This window comes from Loxodonta africana, chromosome 1 (assembly GCF_030014295.1).
Source record: "Loxodonta africana isolate mLoxAfr1 chromosome 1, mLoxAfr1.hap2, whole genome shotgun sequence".
NCBI lineage: Eukaryota > Metazoa > Chordata > Mammalia > Proboscidea > Elephantidae > Loxodonta > Loxodonta africana.
The window spans coordinates 24,779,790-24,804,686 of record NC_087342.1 but is presented as its reverse complement, the minus strand read 5'-3'; positions in this window follow the sequence as shown (position 1 = coordinate 24,804,686).

The window sequence follows — 24,897 nt, the reverse complement described above, 5'->3', positions numbered from 1 at the left end:
CTTCATCCTCATATCATCATATAGCCTCCTATTCTTAATGTCTACATTTTTAAAAATAATAAAAACTCACTGAAATTTGAACATACAGTTTATTCTGAGCAGTTATTCTATAAAAACCAAAACCAAACCCAGTGCCGTCGAGTCGATTCTGACTCATAGTATGCTTATAGGGAGGCTATTTTAAAACCAGAAAAAGCAAATGCCTTAAAGAACCTAGATGCAAGGGGAGGTAAGACAGGGAACAAAGGCCCTGAGATTAGAGGGTGCCTTTCTGAAAAATAGCCAAGAGACTGGTGTGGTTAGAGGAGAAGCAAGTAAAAGAGAAATAGACTATACAATCAGGGAGGTAACAGGGGGTTGAGTGTGGAACCTAGAGACTTAGTAAGACAGAGAACAGAGGGGCCCCAAAGTCTGCAAACAAAGTAACAAGAAATGGGTCAGGGCCCAGAAACAAAGCCATTCCACAAAACAATGGGGCAGGGTATCTAAAAATAGCCCACAAACTTCTTTAAAGTTGACTTTCAGAAGCAGCCAAGAAAATCAGGCCCAGGGACACACGCAGAACATCCACCTGTGACCATTGTGTGACCTTCCACCAGGGGCATTGAAAGGCTGCAGCCCCAGCTAGGGAATTGAATCTGGGGAGCGGGAGACTGCACAGGTGTGACACCCTATAATAAGTCCTGCTACGAATAAAAGAGGCCTCCAAGACAGGAGCCATCTTGGAAAGCTGCTGTGGGAGCACCTTAGTTAACATATCCCCACCTGTGTCTATGAATAAACATGAATCCTTTCCTGCCCCAAAACTTAAAAACTTGGGCCTGTCTTTTGTTCTGTGAGATGAGGGTAAGCGTTGCCCTAGGCCCTCCTCGTCTCCGCTTGCAAGCCTCTTCAATAAAGCTTTGCTCATGTAGAAAACTACATGCCTTACCTGCTCGTTCTTGACCAGTGAGAGGCAAGAACCTTATTCTGGTAACAGAGGGAGAAATATAGGAGATCAACCATTGGCTAATCTTAACGTAATTGATTGAACCCTGCCTTCCTCCTTTTACTGAAATCCACTGATGGCAGGTTGCTTCTGGCCTGGCTGCTAATAATTCATCCTTTCACCCACCCTCAGCCATGAGGGTTTTTGATATTTAAGTTAGAAGATAATGGTCTGACAACTAAGGAGCCTTGTTTATGTAGTGGTTAAGCACTGGGCTGCAAACCAAAAAGTCAGTAGTTCAAACCCACTAGCTGCTCCGCAGAAGAAAGATGAGGCAGTCTGCTTCAGTAAAGATTTATAGCCTATGGAGCAGTTCTACTCTGTCCTACAGATGAGTCATGATGAGTCAGAATAAACTTGACAACAGTAGGCTTGGTTTGGGTTTGACAATTATCCTTTTTTATCTGGATAAGGCAAATTTACATGGCTATAGAACAGCTTCTGGCAAGCTTTCGCAATTTAGGTTAGATTTTTTTTATGTTTAATATTTGCTTTTGTGAATAAGAAAAACCTTAAAATCAAAGGGAGATGTCTGTTATTAATTTTCTTATTTAACAATCTTGAGGGATACTTTGACTTAACTGAAACCAGACTTTCCTCTGAACTCCCTGTGTTGCTTTGAACCTTCTCAAGAGGAAGCTGGTTTATCTTTCATACATGAGGGTTTCCAAGGATTCAAGGTGGATTCAAACTGCCGACCTTTGGTTAGCAGCCGAGCTCTTAACCACTGTACCATCAGGGCTCCCAGGTCCTATACTATACCCGTTGCCATCGAGTTGGTTCTGACTCATAACAACCCTGTAGGACAGAGTAAAACTGCCCCATAGAGTTTCCAAGGAGGGCCTGGTGGATTCCAACTGTCGACCTTTTGGTTAGACCCAGTTTATTTAAACTCCCTTGGTCCAGTTTTCCCGTGTTCCTTACCTTAAGGCTTTGGCGTTTATTTGTCTTGTTTCTGTGACAGAGTGGATGCTGGGTGTGATTCCATGGTCATCAGCCTCCCCTGGGGTTGAGGATCAGGCTTTAAGTAAGGCCTACTTTGCACCTGCCATGTCAAGAGCCTCAACAATTCCTATGCGCCATTATTTATGCTGTCTGTCGCTAGAGTTAAAATTTATTCTTGATGAATTCAATATCAAGATGGACATTCAACACTCACCTGCCAATTCCTTGACCTTATATCTACTGATAATCCGTTGCTGAAGGAGAATCACAAAACCCCGGTTGACTGCTCTCTCTCTATCTTCATGACCACAGTCTGAATCTGAGTTTCCCTAAGAGCTGAGTCTGAGAAAAGGTAGGTAGTTAAACTGAAGTTTGATCTCAGGGAGCCGGCAGTTTGAATCCACTGATGAAAGAATAAAATTCAGGCTTCTTGAGATGGGGACTCAAACTCCTGTATGACTTGTCTCTCCCAATGTGTTTACAAAGCTGTTTCTCCTCATTTCCAAGCCTCTAGTTAAATGTCACAACGTGTCTTGACAATCCTTGCTACAGTGGTCTCTTCCAGTTACTCTTTATGTCATCTCTGTGTTTATTTAATTCATAGCACTTACATATAATTATTATATGTATTGGCTTACTTATTATATGCCTCAGCTACATTATAACACAAGTTCCATTATCTTGCTGAGCTAATTTAGTACTATATCTTTAGCATCTCTTCCAATGTGTGGCCCATAGAAGCATTCAATCAATGTATGCTGAATAAATAAATATGTTTAATGAGTACCTACCGTGCAATAGGCAATGAGCTAAATGCTTATCACACATTAATTCACATAATTTTTATGTGAACTCTCTTAGCAATTATATCTTACAGATAAAGAAATGGGTTTACAAAGTTTATGTTACTTTTCTGAGGTTGTACAGCTAGAAAATGAAAGAACCAGTGTCCACATCTTGGTGTTTCTTACTCTAGAATTGATGCTCTTGACTTTGTCTAGGTCTGACCATGAAAATATTCTAATTTCCAATTTCTTGTCTTATGGATGGCTTTTTCTCCCTCTTTCTTCATACATTTCTGCACTTTCAAAATTTAACTTAAAGAGTATGTGTTAGTTTCTAGATATAAAAAAAATAAGGTATTAAAAATGTGTCTAGCTTACTAAGATCTAGAGGAAGTATTATACATATAAATATGTAAAAACAGCAGGAGGCAGTGTTTGACCTCTTCCAACTTCTCAAGGTGGAAGGAGAATCAAGATCAACAGCCCAAGGCTGAGTCCTATGAGGCAAGATCAGACATGCCTCCTCTCTCTGCCATCTTTACTGATTCTGACACCAGCCGTCTTCTCTACTTCTTTCTGGGTTAGATAACTCATTGCAATGGCTACACAGAGCCACAGACCATACTCACGATTATGGGGTTTATTAGGGAAGAAACAGATTACAATTCAGGCTCAGGAACACTTAAGGATACAGTTCTTCTGTCAGGACAGCTTCTTCCCAGCCGTGCTTCCAGGCATACCTCTCCCTGGCCCTATACCTCTGCCCAAAGGCACTCAGCTTTCTCTTTCTGTGGACTGGGAAGCCTACCATGCTGTCTCCTGCTGCCAGGTCTCTACTACTGGGCCTCACTGTCTTCAGGATTACAGCTCGCTCTCTTTCTCCGGGGTCCAGGAACTTCTCAATGCAGGGACCCCAGGTCCAAAAGCCATGCTGGCTCCTGGCTGTTCTTCCTTGGTGGTGGTGGAATCTTCTCTCTCCCGCTTCTGGGGTGGCTCATTTCAAGCCCAGCGGCATGGCAAAACAGACCAATCCCTGTGGTAAGCCACAATTACCCTATCACACAGTCCCACCAAATCACTTGTGTGGGAGTTATAAGGCCATGGCTAGAAAGGCCACGTAGGGAAGTGATCTATCATGCTGCAAAACATATACGTAAAATGGAGGGACCATGCTGTGTAGTGCTTGAGAAAAAGAATATGCCTGCTGACTCAGATCCTTCGTTTCCTGGCTCAGAATTGACATACTCTGGGAAACCTTTCTTTGAATAAACCCACACCTACTTTTGTCACACCTTCACTCTGTGTTCCTTTAGCACTGAGTTCTACCTAACACAAAATTGCTTTATGTGGCTTTGCTCCATGTTCCCTCCCTAGGGGTCTTAAATTGCTGTGTGTTTGAACTTTACTGAATCCATTCCTTCACAGGTTTATCTATCCATGCATCGTCAGTTGTTTAATTCAATTCCTTCAACCAAAAAAAAACTTTTTTGTGTGTGATTTACCATGTTTAGTGCCCATGCTAGTCACTGTGAATTTTTACACATACTAGTTAATTAGTTGATTATACTCTGCCTCATCCCAGTGGAAATTTGAGACAGCAAAAATAAATAAATGAATAAATAAGTAGAGATGTAGTACTTACCTTCAAGGAGATCACCAAACCAAAAAAAAAACGTTGCCATTGAGTCGATTCCGACTCATAGTGACCCTAGAGGACAGAGTAGAACTGTCCCATAGAGTTTCCAAGGAGCACCTGGTGGATTCCAACTGCTGACCTTTTGGTTAGCAGCCATAGCACTTAACCACTACACCACCAGGGTTCACAAGGAGATGGCAGTGTATATATAATCTCAAGACATATCACACATAAACATTCCAAGGGTCATAAAGAGGTATAGGTAAAATACCTTGGGAGCACAAAATAGAAAAATGTTACTTCCCAAGTCTGAAATTCCATTGATGAAAATGATGTGTCCCATCATAATTTTCAGAAGCAGAAATGGGAGGAGGACATTTCAGGCCTTCTCTTGCAACTCTAAGGAGATCGATTCTTGAACTGTAAGTTCTTCAGCTCCGTGTCAATGTGACTTCTGAACCTCAACTGCTAATTTACATTCAAATTGGTACAATGATCACTTTTTGTGAATTGACTTCGACATCTATTAAAATGAGAGGAAAGCAATGCTTTGATCCTGTCCTATTAGGAGAATTAGCTAATAAAAAGGACTTCATAAGATTTTCATTCTACAAAAGACATTATTTGGTTTTAAATACTCATGGTATTGGTTATATTCATCACAGCTGCCATGGGCTGTAACAAAATCGTAACAAAAATCGTATTTTAATATGGCCTGTAGAGTGTGTGGTCTTGTTAAATTTTTATTACCGTGTTTCAACAATACAAGGACCTTTCATGTAGCTCTTTAAAAAAAAAAAAAAAAAATCAGTAGTGTTGAGCAATATCCGTATCTCCAATCTTTACAAGCGAAGTAGTTCATCTCATTATTCACGGCATGGTGGAACATGTTTTCCTGGAAGAATATAACTCAGCTTTGCTCCATCGCTTGAATTGTCATTTAGAAGCCAACAGCCACTTGAACTGCCTCAGAGCCAGGATCTGAAAGGCAGTCTTACTACCTACAGGTGGAGCCACATGAACACAATTTTATTTATTTATTTAACCTTAGGTCATCACTCTTTTTTTTTTTTTCATCACTCAGATTCATCTCTTTTTCTTTTTCTTTTCCTTCTATCTTAACAGAGAAGACAATGTATTTCTACCATTATTTGCTTATTTCTTTTCTTTTTTTCCTTTCCATGTTTCTTTCCTTCCTAATAAAAAAAAAAATCACAGCGATATATATATGTATACATATATATAAAAACCCATTGCGGTTGAGTCAATTCCGACTCACAGTAACCCTATAGGACAGGGTAGAACTGCTCCCACAGGGTTTCCAAGGAGTGCCTAATGGATTCAAACTGTTGACCTTTTGGTTAGCAGCCGTAGCTCTTAACCACTACGCCAGCAGAGTTTCCATATATACACATAATTATTTTTACATCAAAATGTCAGAGTCAAGATTTTACGCTTGAAACTTGGTAATATCCTAGTTTAGCCCATTCTGCATAGGCATAGATCAAAGTCTTTGTTCATCTTAGGGTTCATTCAAGATCTTCCTTTCCCAATTGACCAGGAATGCAGTAGAAGCTTTGGAAAAGTGCATTTTTCTTTCTTTTTTTTTTAAAGTAAATACGTTTTCCACCCACTTAGAGTGTTCTTCTGTCCGTAATCAACACACTAAACATCATAGATCTATCCCTCAATGCCAGTTATCTCACAAGACTCATCACCCTTCTTCCAAAAAAAAAAAAAAAAAAAGGATTTTGGCCTGGAGTGATAGTGACAATAATTAAATTATTTGCTCAACAAATACTCCTTAAGCTCCTTCAAAGTACCAGCATTTTATGTTACATATTTCTTTTCTTTTCTCTTCTAACATCTACTAAGGTAGCATTAACCCTGGTGGCACAGTGGTTAAGAGCTCGGCTGCTAACCAAAAGGTCAGCAGCTCAAATCCACCAACCTCTCCTTGGAAACCCTATGGGACAACTCTACTCTGTCCTATAGGGTGGCTATTAGCTGGAAAGGACTCGAGGGCAATGGGAAGAGTTAACATCAGTGGCAAACAACTGGAAGGAACAACAGCCTTAATTACATGAAACTTGTCACTTTCAAATCCACCAGCTGCTCCTTGGAAACCCTATGGGGCAATTCTACTTTGTCCTGTAGGGTCACTATGATTTGAAATCGACTCGAACGCAGCAGGTTTGGTTTTTGGTTTTGGTTTTGTCAAACAACCTTTCAGACCATCAAGCAGGAAAAAAAGAAAAAAACTCTGAATTCATATGTCCTGAGAACTGGCATTGCAAAAGGCATTGCATTTCATTTTGTGGCAAATTATTAAAAAAAAAAAAAAATTATTAAGGAGATGAAAAATATCATCTTTGTTCTTGAGGAACTTAAAATTAAAGTGAAAGTAAATAAATCTATCGGGAAGGCACAAGAACTCAAAGGCTCCATGGAAACATTGCCTCACATTCTTATCCTTTTCATGCCCAGTGGTACATATAATGACCATGAACTTTTTCAGCCCGTGGGGTTTATTGGGAAGCTGCTGTACTACTGACAGTGTGTGCTGCCACGAAGCAGGGGGCTTAATGACTGTTTGCAACCAAAGAAAAGTATGTGTCACAAATTACCGTTTTTACAGGGTACTGTATGAGGTATCTGAATTTTTGATAGGAAAAACAGAAATTTTGAAAATTTGTATTTGTTACACATATGTACCAATAGGCCCCACTGAGGACTTTGGGGTATAATTAGTGGTACTTCATATGAACCACTAATCACTTAGGGTAGGCTTGTGGGAGGGATCAAGAAAAAAAAAAAACCATATTACCCACCAAAAATTCAGACGCACCCAATGATTCAGCATGCTTCCATTAATGAAAACACATGGTGTCAACAAAAAATTCAAACCAGAAAATTATCGGGTCACCAAAGGGATATACAACTGTGGTTACCCCGAGATAAACTCCCCAGGATCCGGTTAAAAGACGTTATGGAAGAAACAGCAGTTCCCAGTGTTCAAGAGAAAAGGTGTGTAACTCATTTTACAGGAAAGCCAGTGGTATTCCAGGCAAAGGACAGGAAGTATATGTAAGCTGTAAGGAAATATCAACTGGTTTATTTACATAGAAAGGTAAATAATTTCTCTGACAAGAGTAGAGTATGTGAGTTGGGGCAAAGAGACATTTTGGAGGGAGAAAGTGAGACAGGAGAAACAATTGCAGTTTTACAATGATTCAAGTGGTAATTTGGAAACCTATTAAAGAAAACCTTTCTTTTGCATTTTACTAGCCAAATTTTCAAACCTAAAGCAAAATAGTATAATGACTTTCAACGTACCTACTACCTTTGGATAAATATCAACACTTAACCAAATGTTTGAATGGGTGTGATTGCTACAGAAAATGCGAAATGTTTTGTCTCCTGCTGGTGGTGGTATGTACTTAAGTAAGTTATCAGAGAAAGAATCACTGGAGGAAAAAAAATGTATTTTCAACCAGAAGGGGATTAAGCATAGATGGTAAATCAAATCAGTTCTGCTTTCCAATCGGTTGCCCACAGACAAGAAACAGGAACAGGATGGGATGGCAAGTCCCTTAGAAGTCAGGTTTTTGGTATGACGTTCTAGCCAAGGGAACTGACAAGAGGTAGTGAGATGCCCATGGGGTCAACGCCTCTCACTGGGCACAGATAGAAATATAGTGTAATTGTGACTAAAGAAACCAAGTATTCTTGAAGATTAGAACCAATGATAATAACCGGCTAGTAACTATGTAGAAATAATATTTGATAAGAACTCTGACAGATGCCACGCTGGGTATTTTGCCATGTCAACTCATTTAAATCTTACAATATCTGCTGAAGATAGCTATTGCGTCCCCATTTTACATGTGAGTTAACTAAGGCATAGAACTGTTGAGTCACATGTTCATACCACACAGCCAGTATACGATAGGCCTAGGGCTGCAATCCAGTTCAGCCTAATTCCCAAGTCTGTTTGTTGCCCCAAACAACCAAGAAACTAGAGAAAGAAAGCCATGTCTTTCTTAATATCATGCTGCCCAGGGCCCCAGGATCAAAATAACCCATGTTGTTGTTGTGTGCCGTCAAGTCAATTTTCAACTTATAGCAACCTTATAGGACAGAGTAGAACTGCCCCCTAGGGTTTAAGAGGCTGTGATCTTTACAAGAGCAGAATGTTGGGTATTTTCTCCCATGAAGCCCTGATAGATTCCCAAACTCCGACCTTTCAGTTTGCAGCCAAGCACTTAACCAATTTGCTGCCAGGGTTCCATTTAAAAACACAACCCATAGGTGTGGTGCAATGCACCATGCTGAGCAATTTAGGGTTTTCTGATAATCAAAAGAAGGGTACAGAGTCCAGATAGCAAAATACCTTCTTCGTAAAGTAGAAGGTGAACTGGGGCACAACTAAAAATCTGTGCTATTTTAAGTAACTACTTTCTGTGCTTTTTTTTTTTTTTGCTTTTTATGTGTTTGGTTGGTTTTCCCCCTGATTTTTCTGATAAGGTGAAAATATGGGGATGAAAGGTAATTTGTTCACACATAGGTCAACTTAGAAAAGGAGCTTGGAAAGGTGGGGCCTGATGATAGTAGAAGCAGTTCCAAGAAGGGCTAGTTGGGTTATGTTGTTGTTGTTAGGTGATGTCGAGTTGATTCCTACTCATAGCAACTGACATACATATGAAAGGACAAAACACTGCCCAGTTCTGCGCTTTCCTCACAATCCTTGCTACGTCTGAGACCTTTGTTGCAGCCACCGTGTCAATCCATCTTGTTGAGGGTCTTCCTCTCTTTCACTGAGCCTCTGCTTAACCAAGCATGATGTCGTTCTCCAGTGTCTGGACCCTCCTGATAAAGTTCAAAGTATGGAGACAAAGTCTCACTATCCTCACTTCTAAAGAGCATTCTGGCTATACTTTGCCCAAGACAGATTTCTTTGTTCTTCTGGCAGTCCATGGTATATTCAATATTTTTCATCAACACCATAATTTAAAGATATCAATTTTTCTTCAGTCTTCCTTATTCATTGTCCAGACTTTACAGGCATATGAGGTGATTGAAAATACCATGGCTTGGGTCAGGCCCACTTAAGCATTTGCTTTTTAACATACTAAAGAGGTCTTTTGCAGCAGATTTGCCCAATGCAATGCGTTTTTTGATTTCTTGACTGCTTTGCTTCCATGGGTGTTGATTAATGAAATCCTTGACAATTTCAATCTTTTCTCAGTTTATCATGCTGTTGCTTCTTGGTCCAGTGAGGATTTTTATTTTCTTTATGTTGAGGTGTAATCCATACTGAAGGCTATAGTCTTTGTTCTTCATCGTTAAGACTTCAAGTCCTCTTCACTTTCAGCAAGCGAGGTTGTGTTATCTGCGTATTGCAGGTTGTTAATGAGTCTTCCTCCAAACCTGATGCCACTTTCTTCTTCATATAGTCCAGCTTCTCGGATTATTTGCTCCTCATATAGATTAAGTAAGTCTTGTGAAAGGATACCACCTTTTCCAATTGTGAATGACATAGCATCCCCGTGTTCTGTTTGAACAATTTCCTCTTGGTTTATGTACAAGTTCTGGACGAGCACAATTAAGTGGTCTGGAATTCTCATTCTTTGCAGTGTTATCCATAATTTGTTATGATCCACAGTCCAATGCCTTTGCATAGTCAATAAAAACACAGGTAAATATCTTTCTGGTATTCTCTGCTTTCAATCAAGACCTGTCTGACATCAGCAATGATATCCCTCATTTCACATCCTCTTCTGAATCCAGCTTGAATTTTTGACAGTTCCCTGTTGATGTACTCCTGGAAATGTTTTTTAATTACCTTCTGCAAAATTTTACTTGCATGCCTTCAGTGCAGCGTGGACTTCTTCCTCAGTATCATCGGTTCTGTACCATATGCTACCTTCTGAAATGACTGAACATCAACCAATTCTTTTAGGTACAGTGACTCTATGTATTCTTTCCATCCTCTTTTGGTGCTTCCTGTATCATTCAATATTTTGCTCATAAATGAAAAAAACCAAACTCGTTGCCGTGCAGTTGATTCTGACTCATAGCAACCCTATAGGATAGAGTAGAACTGCTCCATAGGGTTTCCAAGGAGCAACTGGTGGATTCAAAATGTCGACTTTTGATTAGCAACGAGACAGTGTTTTGCCCATAGAATCCTTCAATATTGCAACTCGAGGCTAAAGAAGTGCTGAGTGTATTCCTCCTTTTTGGTTAACTGCAGGTCTTTGCACATTTCTGTACAATACTTTGTTTTCTTGAGCCACCCTTTGGAATCTTCTGTTCAACTCTTTTATTTCAGCATTTCTTCATTTTGCTTTAGCTACTCTGTGTTCAAGAGCAAATTTCAGAGTTTCTTCTGACATTCATTTTGATCTTTTCTTTCTTTCTTGTCTTTTTAATGACCTTTTACTTCCTTCATATATGATGTCCTCCCACAATTCATCTGGTCTTTAGTCATTAGTGTTCAATAAGTCAAATCTATTCTTGCAATGGTCTCCAAATTCACGTAGAATATACTCAGGGTTGTATTTTGGCTCTTGTGGACTTGTTTTGATTTTCTCCAGCTTCAACTTGAACTTGCATATGAGCAGTTGATGGTCTGTTCTGCAGTCTGTCTCTGCTCTTGTTCTAATTGATGATATTGAGATTTTCCATCATCTCTTTCCACAGATGTAATCAGTTTGATTCCTGTGTTTTCCACCAGGTGAGTTCCACATGTATAGTCACCATTTATGTTGTTGACAAAAAGTATTTTCGATGGCGAGGTCAGGTCTTGCAAAATTTTATCCTGTGGTCTCCTGCGTTGTTTCTATCACCAAGGCCATATTTTCTAACTACTGATCTTTCACCTTTGTTTCCAACTTTTGCATTCCAATCCCATAATTTTCAATGCATCTTGATTACATGTTTGATCAATTTCAGACTGCAGAAGTTGGTAAAAATCTTCAGTTTCTTCATCTCTGGCATAATTTGTTGGTGCATAAATTTGCATATTAGTCATATTAACTGATCTTCTTTGTAAGTGTATGGATATTGTCCTATCACTGACACCATTGTATGGGTAGGCCTTGTGAATTGGACAGGTGTGGAGGATAGACCTAAGAGGTGGTAAATGAGGGCAGCCAAGGTATCTGGCTCCATTCTTCACTGGTCTTTGTCTCACCAGCTTGCCTGTGTTTATATGTTCTCATTACGAAGATAGATTTCCTTTTGGAGCTCCTTGGAAAATTCAGATTTCCCAAAGTGTGACTTGCTTATGACTGGTGATATATCAGATATACATGGGTAAACATTTTTTTAAAAAGGTATGAATAAAGCTTCATGTGTATTAGAAAAAAAATTGTCTTCTAAACTTGTGAATTTGTGGATATAATTAGTAAAGACAAGACTAAAGTTTTACAGATGAAACAATTTAGGGAAAAATAATTTTAAAATAGCGTGGGTATTGTTTTGATATAGCAAATTCATGAAAATCAAAACCAAAGGAAACCCATTGCCATCAAGTCGATTTCAACTCATAGTGAGCCTATGGGACAAAGTAGAACAGCCCCATAGGGTTTCCAAGGAGTGGCTGGTGGATTCGAACTGCCAACCTTTTGATTAGCAGCTGTAGCTTGCCATAGCTCTTAACCACTTCACAACCAGGCCTCCAAAAATCATGAAGGGTTACTTAAATAGTTAATGTTGAGAGATTGATAAAATATCCCTGAACAACATATTAATTGCTTCTCAAGTAAGCATACATTGGAAGGAGAGGAATAAAATGATGGGGATGGGAGACTGGAAAGGTGGGGGGAGAGAGTAAAGCTAGAAAACCCGGTGTCACAATACAGCTGGCCATATGTAAGTGCCTGGCATTTCATAGTATGTCCCTGTCCTGAGGTCTAGATGAGAAGAGACAGTTATAGAGGAACAAGTGGAACTTGGACCTAGTGATTTTCATTTTACTTTATTTTAACTTAACCACTCTCTTCCCCTTTAAAAAAGAAATATTTTGGTTGCACATGAATGACCTTACTATTCAATTCATCAAGTTGTATACTCTCTTTCATACCCCTATTCAGGTATTTTCTGATGTTTTCAATTTAACTGAAAAATGATTGGTCTGGAGGATATTCTGTATTGTCATGGTTTCATTTGAAAGTATTCTACAGGTACATCCAAATGATTTAAACATTTTTAAAAAATAATTCATGTAATAAGAATAATATATATATTCTTTTTTTTAAAGAAAAGAAAGGTAAGCCTTAGATGTAGAGGCAGTGACGCCTATCAGCATGGACATCACATCATGGAGACCTATTCTGAATCTTGATTCTTTCTACCTGACCCACCGAAGGACTTTAAACGCTTTCCTCAGATTCTTGAAGCCTTAATTTCTATAACATGGTAACCAAAATTACCTTTCAAGATTTGTTTCAAGATAACAGATAATGAAGATTCCCAGTGTGGCTCCTGACACTTAGTAGGTGCTCAATATGTGGCAGCTGCCATTGTATGTGTTTTGGGGATTAGCTGACACAAGAGAGAGAAGAGGGATGTTATGGGATGGTGTCAAGGCCAGAAATATAAAGTGTTTTAATATAGTACCAACAGAAAGTAGATATGTGGGAAGAGAAGGATAAGTGTAGGCTCTTAGAATTGCTTTGAGAAGAGCCGGTAGGTATGTTTGTTCTGCTTGTTTTAGGATCCTTACCCTTGGAGGTTTTGGGAGTTGTACTAGTCCACTTAGTATTTCTGCCCAAAGACTGGGAACTTAAGAGGGAATTCCCTAGGCCAAAACACTTAACTCCTAGTGTCTGGGTTTCATGAAACTACAGTGTTGACAGGTCTTAATGAACATTTTTGGCATCTGGTTTATTTCAGCTTTCATTATTTATCTTTCTCACTTTGCTGAAGCAACTTGGACTAAAATCATTTCCATGTGACTACATTTCTTTGCATAACAGGGCATAGGGACGTAAATTGGATTTTTGAGGAGCAAATAAACTTGTATATCACTGGTGTTACCAGCAGATGCCTTCCATTTACTGTATTCTATTCTTAAAGAAAGCACAGATACATTCTTTACATCTGTATGGCTCTTACAGTTTGCAAAATACTTTCACATACACAATCTCTTTTACTTTTCATGGCAATTCCATGAGGTCGGTACTAATATTCTCATTTCCTGCATGAGGCCGCAACATCTCAGAGGTTATGTGTCTCGTCCAGGGTCAAATGGCTGAGTAAATAATTGGTCCAGATCATTAAATTCCAAAAGCAGTATAATTTTCATTCTGTAGCTCCATTTCTCATTTTCATCATTCAGTGTAAATATAAATAATAGAACATAAAACATGTTTGTCCCTGCCCTCAAAGCATTCTTGATTTCATTTGTCAAGTTCACACACACACACACATGCACACACACACTCCTGAGTGAAATGTCACTACAGAGTAAGGTAAAAAATAAGATGGTTGATATGAGCAGGGAAAAAAAGGGAGATTGGGGTCACTGTGAACTGGAGTGATCCAGGGCATATCATGGAGAAGGAAAGCAAGTTAAGAAGAATATTTTTTGAGAGGATAGAATAAGGCACCCCATTTCAGATGATTGTGGTAATCAAATTGTCCTCCACCCCCAGGTTCCAACTCTCATCTGTAAACATTCCAAAATGAATAGGACATTGCATTCTTGGCTGGCTATGAAACAAGCAAATGAATCATCTGAAAATTGAGGGTTGGAGTAGTCTTCATCTGATTATAATAAGAGAGTCATGTTCATGGGCTCCCTGCTGACAGTGTTCCCCATCCCCCTGCAGTAACAAAATCTGTGATATCTGCCACCCTTCACATTTTGCTGCTCCAAGTCTTACCCATAACCAGGGTTCAACAAACCGAGCCATGACTGTTTTGAGTTGGTGTGGTGAGTACTGTGGACAGAGAGATAGAGGAAAGAGGACTGAATTAGGCATCAAAAAGCTGGATTTTGTCCTAGCATTGTACCAACTGTATGAGTCTGATCTTGAGCAACTTATTTCACCTCTGTGTTCCAGTTTTCTCATGTGTAAAATGGGCCAATGACACCTGCCCAGCCTACCTTGATAGCAAAAAATAAATGAGATGACATACGTGAAAGCGCTCCCAGAATGGTAAAATATATAAATGTATGAGTTGTACAAATAAACACAATATACAAACATTAAGTAATGATTTCCAGATCCTCCTTATAAAACCCCTTCCAATCCTCTCTAGCAACCTACCAAGCCACTCTTATTTGTTTTTGTTTTTTTTTTCTTGTTGCAACTTCCAAATATCTGACATGTGCAGAGATGATTGTGAAATCATTGTACCAAAAATCTAATGAAAAAGCCATTTTGCCCTACAGACTACTCTTTAGTGAAGCTGTTGGTTGTTGTTGGTTGGTTGTTTTTTGAGAGAGGGTTCAATATGTTAGGTGACCAAAGGTATTATTAACACAAGATGTGTGGGCTGGTAGGGAGGGGTGGAGTATGAGTGTGTAAAAGAGGGGAAAAAAAAATATATATATATATATATATAAAGACTAGTAAATATTCTTCCTGAAAACTTGTTAAGGTAGGCTAATCACAGTAGGGTCACTGTGAGTCGCTATGAGTCAGAATTGACTCGATGGCAGTGGGTTTGGTTTTGGTTAATCACAGTTAGTTCCTGTGTGACATCTTACTTTCTGCCATCTCACTATTCAAAATGTGGTCTCTGGACAAACAGCATAGATGTCCCCGGGGAGCTCGTTAGAAATGCAGATTCTCAGGCCCTGCTCCAGGCCTACTGAATCAGAATCTGCATTTTAACACTCTAATGAATAATGTGGTTCGTGTGCACTATTAAAGTTTGGGACTCACTGGCTTACGAGGCATTTTCAGATACGTAAAATTTTTTTTTTTTTTAATCTTGTTCAATTCTTATGACTGAGCTGTTAAGAACAGTATTAGTAATACCTTGCCTTCCTCACACCCCATTTGCCAGTGAGGCTCAGGGAAGTTAAGCCAAGGTGACATGGCCAGGTGTTGTAGCTGAGGGATGTAAAAGATCTACCTTGAAACCAGCCCTGACCGACAGCCATTCTGTCTGACTGTAAGACCCACTAATTTATCTAAGAACCCTACTCACATAACCCTGCATCATGGTAGCAGGAAGCAACACGGAGACAGAGGAAGAACCACTTCCTCTTCTGGCACATTCAGCCACTTTGGGTCCATGCCAAGGAGATGGCAGGGGAAATTCCCATTTCACATACTTCTTTTACTTGGCTGATTGAGGTCCTCAGTGATGTCAGGCTTTCTGAGGGTTTTCTGTGAGGTCATTCTCTACTGGTCCAGTCAACAGAATACCACTCTTATAGTGTGCCACTACCGCTGGAATCACTCAAACCTAGTGACTGACTAGATTTCTTCGGTGTGCCTCCAGGTGGCCACTCTGTACAGAGTCCGCTTAATTAAGTTGAAGGGTGGAGGCCGGACTCAATTGCTTACTCGAAGTGCTTGAATAACAAATTACGCTGCTGGATGCCTCCAGTTTTCTCTTTCTTAACAGATTCTCAATGTTGTCACAGAAAGCGTGTTTGGGGGACAGGAAACAGGCAGAGGCCTGAAGTTTTGGCACCAGAGATTTATTACAGCTGAGATCTGTAGGATTAACCACACCCTACTTAATGTTGAATACATACATGGACAAAAAAAGAAAGAGAGAGAGAGAAAAAGAAGTAAAGAGAAAAAGAAAAATCCAAGGAACAATGAAGTCACCAAGATTGTGCTCCTGAGGTTCTTGGTATATTAAGTGCACTAATCTTAGCCTCTTCCAGAGATGGGACTTTTATCAAGTTCCTTAAAATCCTTATGAATTAGCTCAACTGGCTTTCCAGGGTGGAGAGACCTAGTCCTATAATATCTTGTCTTCTTCCTGTCTACTCCTAGGATGGACCACAGAAGAAGTCAACAAGCTTAGAAAACTCTGAGTAAAGATGCCCACAGAAGCCCTCAACATGGAACTGTACTCAGTCACTCTCAATATGAGAACTAATCCCCAGATTTTTTTTTTTTTTAATTTGTTTGTTTAGTTCCTGTCAATGAGAAATGTTGTTTTACCTCCCACTAAGTCTTTTATTCATTACTGGAGCCCCGGTAGCACGACATGATGCATTTAACTCTTGCGCCATAATTCTGCCTGTCTCCAAATGCTTACAGATCTTTGTGCATCACATTCTTTGAGCCTTAAAGAGTTCTTCAACAACTCTACCTTTTCCAGTCCCAAGCATTTACCAATGTAACTCTTTTATGAAGCTTCCCCACAGTACGTAAATCAAATATAACCTCCTGGGTGGTGCGAGCTGTCGGCAGTTCGAACGCACCTAGTGGCTCTGCAGAAGAATGGCCTAGCAAACTGCTTCCGTAAAGATTACAGCCAAGAAAACCCTAGGGAGCATTTCTACTGTGTAACACATGTGGTTACCATGAGTTGAAATCTACTTACCGGCAACAGGGTTGGTTTGGCGTCTCTATCATTATTCCTTCAGTTCATGACTTATGTCACTACCAGGCTTTCTGCCTGTTTTCAAGTTATCCATGTTATTGTCCGTCTCTCTTACTGTGCATATATCAGTCTGTTTTACTAGATTGTCTTTGATTTGTTTGTGTGATTTTACCAGCTCTCATAATACCTATGTTCTACTCATTCTGAAACACATAGGTGCAATAACAAATCACCCCTTGAATGGGAACATCTTGCTCCAAATTAAGAAAGAAATTTCAGGCCTGGCTCCTACAGTTTGGAGTAGGCAAGTCATGGTTGTAACCTTCAAATCATGTGGTCCTTTGAGGTCACCTCTCCAGGCCAGGGGCTGTGTCTAACCTGTACGACTTGTTCACCAGCCTCTGTGAAAGGAGTTTTCACTTCAAAAAAAGGTTCCCCCCTTCTTCTTTCATAAAACCTAATGTCTCGCTGTAACACAACATAAATATATGCACCAGACTTTAACAATGTTTTTCCTCAAAAATTAGTATTTGTCATCATGGGGATGGCAACCAATGTCACAGAACAATTTGTATATAAATTGTTAAATGAGAAATTAATTTGCTCTGTAAACTTATACCTAAAGCACAAAAAAAAAAAAATGAGGGATTTTGTGAAGAAGTTGTTAAACATGGCCATTATTAAAATTATATACATTTACAAACAATGATTGTAAGGATGGCTCAGGACTGGGCAGTGTTCCGTTCTGTTGTGCATAGGGTTGCTACGAGTCGGAACCGACTCGACAGCACCTGACAACGACAACAACATACATTTACAATTGAGTAAATTGTTTTAAAAAAGAATAATACATAAAAATTTTTATTTCTGGCATAAATGGTATAAGAAAAAAATAAAAATTAAAAGAATAGGTACTACTGTAAGTTCTATTCTTTTCTCTAAAAAATTATATTTTAAGTTCTTTCCTATATTGTTAGATAGATAAAAATATTAAAATATTTCTGAAGAAAAACTAGGAATTATTCCATGATTAGAACTGTTACAAGGAAGATGGCTTGAAAGGGTGAAACGAAAAGCCAGGCCAGTTGCTGTCAAGTTGATTCTGACTCATGGTGAACCCGTGTGTGTCCGAGTAGAACTGTGCTCCACAGGGTTTTCAGAGCTGTGACTTTTTGGAAGCAGGTTGCCAGGTCTTTCTCTGAGGTGCCTCTGGGTAAGTTTGAACCGCCCAACTTTATGGTTTGTAGTCAGTGCTTAATATGTAATTTCACGTATGACCCAAGTTACTATGCTTGTGACTAGACAATAGCATTGTACTTATTTTTATACTCTCTATTTAGAAATGATTTCAAGCTCACAAAAAATTGCAGTAATAATGATAGTACAAGAAACACCCTTATGCCTTTTACCCAGATTCATATACAGTAAAACTTGCGAAAGCTGGAATCTGTGTAAGGCAGAAACCTGTCAGAGAAGGAAAAGTAAAATATTTTCCACTAAAACAAGTGATAGAAAAGTGGTAAGACCGCACTCTGTCAAACGCAGAAAATTTGCAAGACCCGGAAAAACAAGGCAGTGCTGTCAAGTTCTGGCCTTCACAGGTTTCACCGTATTAACATTTTACCTCATTTGCTTTATCTGTCCTCTAATTTTTATTCTCCCTCACATTATGTGTGTGTGTGTGTGTAAAATTATTTCCTGAACAATTGGAGGGTAAGTGGCGTAGTGGTTAAGCGCTATGGCTGCTAACCAAAAGGTCAGCAGTTCAGATCCACCAGGCACTCCTTGGAAACTCTTGGGGCAGTTCTACTCCGTCGTGTAAGGTCACTATGAGTCAGAATTGGCACGACAGCAGTGGGTTTGGTTTTCTTGTTTGGGCATGCATAGAGTTGCTATATACCATGTGTAGGGTCCCTGTGAGTCAACGGCAACCAGTTTGGTTTGGCATGTATGATGATTCCCTTGTTTCTCAATACTTCAGTGTATATTTCTCAAGAACAGGGATATTCTCTAAAATAAAAACGGTGTAGGTATCAACTTCACAAACTTACACTTAGGTGCTCTGCCATCCTTTTTCATTTTTTTCAGTCAATCTAGTAATGTCCTCTATAGCATATTTTCCCCATCCAGTTCAGAATCCATCTAGGGTTAGAGGTCGCATTTAGCTTTGACGTACAGAGACCTACCATTTAGGTTTCCCTGAGACTGTCTTGGTTTTACCATTGCAAGTCCACATTCCAGGAAATCCTTCAGTCCTAAGCACACCAGAATGGTTGGTCACCCTCTGTCATGTCTTCTTAGCCTTCTTTAATCTAAAACATTTCCACAGCCTGTCTTTGTCCTTTATTGCAATTGACATTTTAATAAGTTGCTATCTTCTTCACTTTCTTTTTTTGAAGGACACTCCTAATTTTGTGTTTGCCTTCTGCTTTCTCATGATTAGGTTCAGGTTATACATTCTCAGCTACAATACTAGATAGGCCATGCTGTGTTCTTCTCACTTCATTGCAGTTGGAGGAACAATAAGTCCAATTATCCTTCCTAGGTGATGTTCATTTTGACCTTCCATTTAAGATGAGGTTGATTTCTCCACTGTATAATTGTGTAATTATTGTTTTTATTTTCTCCCTTGTAACTAATGAGCAGTCTGTGGGGAAACACTTTAAGGCCAGGCAAATACCTATTTCGCAGCAAAATTTCTCCTTACCTTCAGCATCTGTTGAGTATTCTTGCCTAATCCTATCATGCCTGATCCAACCCAGCACAACCATGATGGTAGCAAAATCTTCCTTTTTATTATACTTATTATGGAAAATTTGGAAAATATAGAAAGGTAAAAAGAATAGAGAAAAAAATTTTAAATATCCATAAACCCACTATATATATGTATACATATGAATACATATGTATATATGTATCCATCGTGTACATAATTTTGATGAATTCTTTTTCTTCTTATGCAATTGTAATCATACTTTTTTTTTATGTGATCGTGCAACTCCAAACCTCCTTACGCATTTACTGTTTAGTCTTTGGCATTCTACTATAAGCAAGAGACTCTACCTCCATATATTTATTAATTTATTTTGGTACTCACCTTGTCTCATATTTGGTCATTGAGAGCCCCTTCAAGCTGTGTCTTATGACCTTGTGATATGCCTGATCTTTTTTGTTTGTTTGTTTTGTAAGAAATTCCTTTCTTTAATAGCATAACAAGATAATACAGGCGCATCTCATATCCATTCTACCCCGGTCCTGGAATCAACCATTTCTTTGAGAAGCCCTATTTCCTTTTGGTGGGGAATTGTATTAGTGATCAAAATCTGGGCACCAAGTATGCTTATTGCTACTATGTCTTTGTTTCCTGACCTTTTCAGTGGACAGAACTAGGAAATATATGTATGTATGCATATAAACATATACACACATGCTGTTGTTCTTAGTTGCCCTTGAGTAGGCTCAGACTAATGGTGACCTTATGTGTAATAGAATGAAACATTGCCCAGTCCTTTGCTATTTTCACAATTGTTGGTATGTTTGAGTCCATTGTCGTATACACACATACATGCATACATATACATACACATGATAAGCACGTAAACACGCATATATACATACAAATACTTTTTTTAAAATTATGAGCTCTTATTACCTCCAGTCCTAATCCAGCTTCAAGAAGGTTTTTTTTTTTGCCTTCCCTTATTGAATATTTTTCTGTTTTTCCACAGTGAGAAACCTGTCTCCCAACACCAAAACATTTACTCATTTTCTTGATACCATATTGTGTCTAAAATAGATTCAGAATTGCTTTGCCAATACCAGTAAAATAAACAAACTTACTAAAAAGAGTGCAGAACTTGTTCTTGCACGTTTTCTTCTGCTATTTGTACAGTTTTATTTTTGACATTTAGATTTCTGATCCATTTGGAATTTGGTGTGTACAGTGTGCGGAAAGGCTATAATTTATCTCTTTCCAACAAGCTGTTCCATCGCAATTTGTTTAAAAGACCATTTTGCCCCAGTGACTTGAGATACCACCTTTATCACAAACCACTAAGTTCTAGGCTAGTGTGTTACAAAGATTAAGAACATACATTGAAATACCTCAATATGCTATTAAGTTATTTTTAGAAAGAAAGTTACTATATATGTAACTGTATATGAATATATATTGTATGATTTTAATTATGAACACTTGCCTGAAAAGAAAAAAAAGTAATACATCAAATTTGTTTATAGCATTTATATATAAGCATATAATGGCAGTGGGTGGGTTTATATAATGGTTGATTTTTTTTCTTTATTATTTTTACCTTTCTCTATTTTCCAAATTCTCCATGATGAACGTATTATGAAACAATGTAAATTGCAGGAAAATCACATTTTGTAAAGCTTTAAATTTGAGCGCCTACCCTGTGTCAGGCTCAGTACAATGTAACTAATACTCACAACTTAAAAGTTAGGCACAATTTCCCCTATTTTAAAATGGAAAACCGAGTGGAGATACATCAAGCAGTAAGTTTCAGAAAGTGGATTTGAAGACAAGCTTCCCACGCTTGTAGCTTCCCAAGCTGGTACTCTTTCCTCTCACCACCCACCCTCCCTCCACCCCCCAGTGGTTAACACTGGATGAGTCTGGAGTGGACACAAATACAAGGTCCCCTGAGGTCAGAGCATAATAGCAACACTTGATATAAGCCATTTGTCAGAGATACAGAGAATTTTCCAAGGGTAGAAATGAGGCTAAAGTTCCCGAGTGGTGCAAATGGTGCAAATGGCTAAGCAGTCAACTATTAGCCAAAGGGTTGGCAGTTCAAACCCACCCAGAGGCTTCACGAAAGACCACAGCCTTGAAAACCCTATGGAGCAGTTCTCCTCTGCACACATGGGGTCACCATGTCAAAGGCAACTAACAACAAGAACAACAGCAAAGAAATGAGGCTATTCTTTGAGATATAACTTTAGGAAAACTGATGTCATAAACCATGTGTATAATTGTGTGACTCAAAATTCCAACAACACTCCAAGCCTTAGTCTAGATGATCTGTATGTTATCTTAAGGAGGAAGCCTGGGAAAGCAGTGATAATTTCAATAAAAAGAAACTCAACCGACGATCTGTTGCCCATTTGGAGAAAGTCTTTTAATAGAAGAGGGTGACAGGGTTATCTAGATCAGTAGCCTCTAACTTTTTTGATCTTTCATCCTGTCAGTAAAAATATTGAAACATACTTCCATGCTACTATATTAAGAATCATCAAAAGAAACCGCTACTACTATCATTAAATAGAATTAAATTTTGTAAAGGACCAGATCAAGGGTTAAATGCCTTTAACCATCACTGAAAGAACTGTATGGATGCGTACTCACTTTCCATATGCTTATTGTTTTAAGATCTTCCTAAACATGACAGCTCCATACAATTGTTAGCTAGTATCTCAAGACAGATGGTACAATTTGGTAAAGATAGTAAAAGAAAGTTCATATACCAAGTACTCTTATTGGGGATTTTTTATTTTTGGGCTGGTTGCTTGTCAGTTCTGACCGGGTCATTACTATATAATGAGGTGGTTGACAAAGAGCTCATACAAGAGTAGAAATATCAGCCTACTGTTGTTACCTGTGTTTTTGGTTCCGCTTTTTAATCAGATTGAAGATGTCATTAATTGCAGAACACATCATTACTTTGTGTACACTGCAAAGGAACAATATGGTTAATTAAACATACAATGCCATTGATTTTAAGATGAATCCTGATTTCAGAGATGTTAAAATGTGGGGAAAACTCATCTTAGAGCTGATAAATAATGGTATAATCTTCAATTTCATCACTACCCGTTGCCATTGAGCCAAAGCCGACTTATACTGACCCTATAGGACAGAGTAGAACTGCCCCATAGGGCTTTCAAGGAGCAGCTGGTGGATTCGAAGTGCTGACCTCTTGGTTTGCAGCCATAGCTCTTAACCACTGGGACACCATGGCTCCAATTTCATCATAAGAGTCTTCTAAAGTCACTTTGTCATTTTGCAAGAGTTATTTCAGTTAAATGAGCCCTGGTAATGCAGTGGTTAAGAGCTCAGCTGCTAACCAAAAGGTGGGTAGTTTGAATCCACCGGACACTCCTTGAAAACCGTATGGGGCAGTTCTACTCTGTCCTGCGGGGTCACTATGAGTGGAAATTGACTTGATGACAATAGGTTTGGTTTTTGGATTTGGTAGTTCGGTCAAAAGTGGATAATATAATCTATAGGGCTGCTTAACTGGGCTTCCTTGGCAACATACCGAAAGGGAAGGAATGAGTTTGAGAACTACTCTTCTTCCCTAGGCTGAGGAACTCCTGCTCCTCCCTGAAGACACTATTGATAATGTATGGGACACAGGATGCATGGGACACACAACTGTCTGACCAAGAGGACTAGTGTGGATACCAGTGTTAATGTGTGTATTAAAAATGAGTTCATATTCATTTTTTTATCATTGTGTTAAATTTTAATCTAATTTAGGTTGTTATCAATGTTATGCATGAACCTGCTTCATAGGGTTCAACAGTGAGACAAGGCTTGTAATGAAAACATGGCCTCCTGTGTGCCCTCTTTCTCCCTATTTCCCACTCCTCAGAGACAATCATTTGTAACTCTTTTAGTTGATTCCATGGTTTTCTCTCTATACAACACATTCCTGGTCTGTACCGTAAAGCTACTTAATCAAAATCTCAAAGTGGGTGGATTGGGAGGGTGAGAATACAGTGAATAGTAGAGAAGAGTGAGAACCAGGGATCCACTTAAGTTCACGTACTCCTGGTGGAGTCTCTGCATGGCACAAATAGTATGCTTTGGCCTACTAACTGAAAAGCTGGAGATTTAAACCCACCTAGAAGCGTCTTGGGAGTAAGGCCTGAAGATCTGCTTCGGAAAGGTCACAGCCATGAAAGCCTTATGGAGCAGTTCTACTCTGCACACATGGATTCTCCATGAGTTGGAATCGGTTCAATGGCAACTAACAGCAACAACAAAATATACGCCAACAATTCTTATGTGCCCAGAAGTTTGAACGCCACTGACTGGTGTAGACTATTCAGACTTTCTCTGTTCTTATCCTAACAACGCTTATTCTGATTTCAATCAGAAATCCTGATGACAAATTGACTTCCCATTTAGATCTAACTAACAGCAGTATTTCTCAACCCCGACAACATATCTGAATAACCCAGGGAGCTTTTAAAAATATCAATGCCCAGTCCTCACCCAACACCAATTAAATCAGAAGTCCCAAATGATTTTAATAGGCTTGAAAAACACCCACCTGTGGGGGGAAATGCAGAGTCTTACCAACAGTTTTATATTCCAATGGATTTAATGCTTGCTTTTCTCATTTTTTTTTTTCTCATTACAAATTATAACAATAATATTCTGGTTTATATTTCATACTCTTTTTGTCTCCTTAAATTCATTTATGCTCTGGGGTCCTGATCAAACTGTGGTTCTGAGGACCACAGCTAAATACCAAATCCTGGAAAGCGGTGAAATAATTGAGATATCCCCTCCTCCCCAATCTATCTGCTGACATTTCCTGGATTCTCCTTACATTATCTTGTAGCTTCTTCAAACATGAACTAATTTTCAGATTTTTATTCAATTAATTATAATAGAGAAATGGCTACAAATCTCTTTCTTTAAACATGGAGGCACTTTAATGAAAATTTTGCCAAATTTTATGTCTTCCAGTTCATAGGAAATATGGATGAAAAAGGACCAAATTAAGCACCTATAAGGAGCATGGCTGCTAACCAAAAGGTTGGCAGTTCGAATCCACCAGTCACTCCTTAGAAACCGTATGGGGCATTTATACTTTGTCCTATTAGGGTCGCTATGAGTCAGAATGGACTCAACAGGAATCTTTTTTTTTTGGTTTAAGGAAGAATTTAAACTAATTCAGAAGGTGGGTATTTCATAGAATAACTTGTCTCTTCTACAAGTCAATCCATTACAAATGAAATAATAAATGAGATGGAGTGAT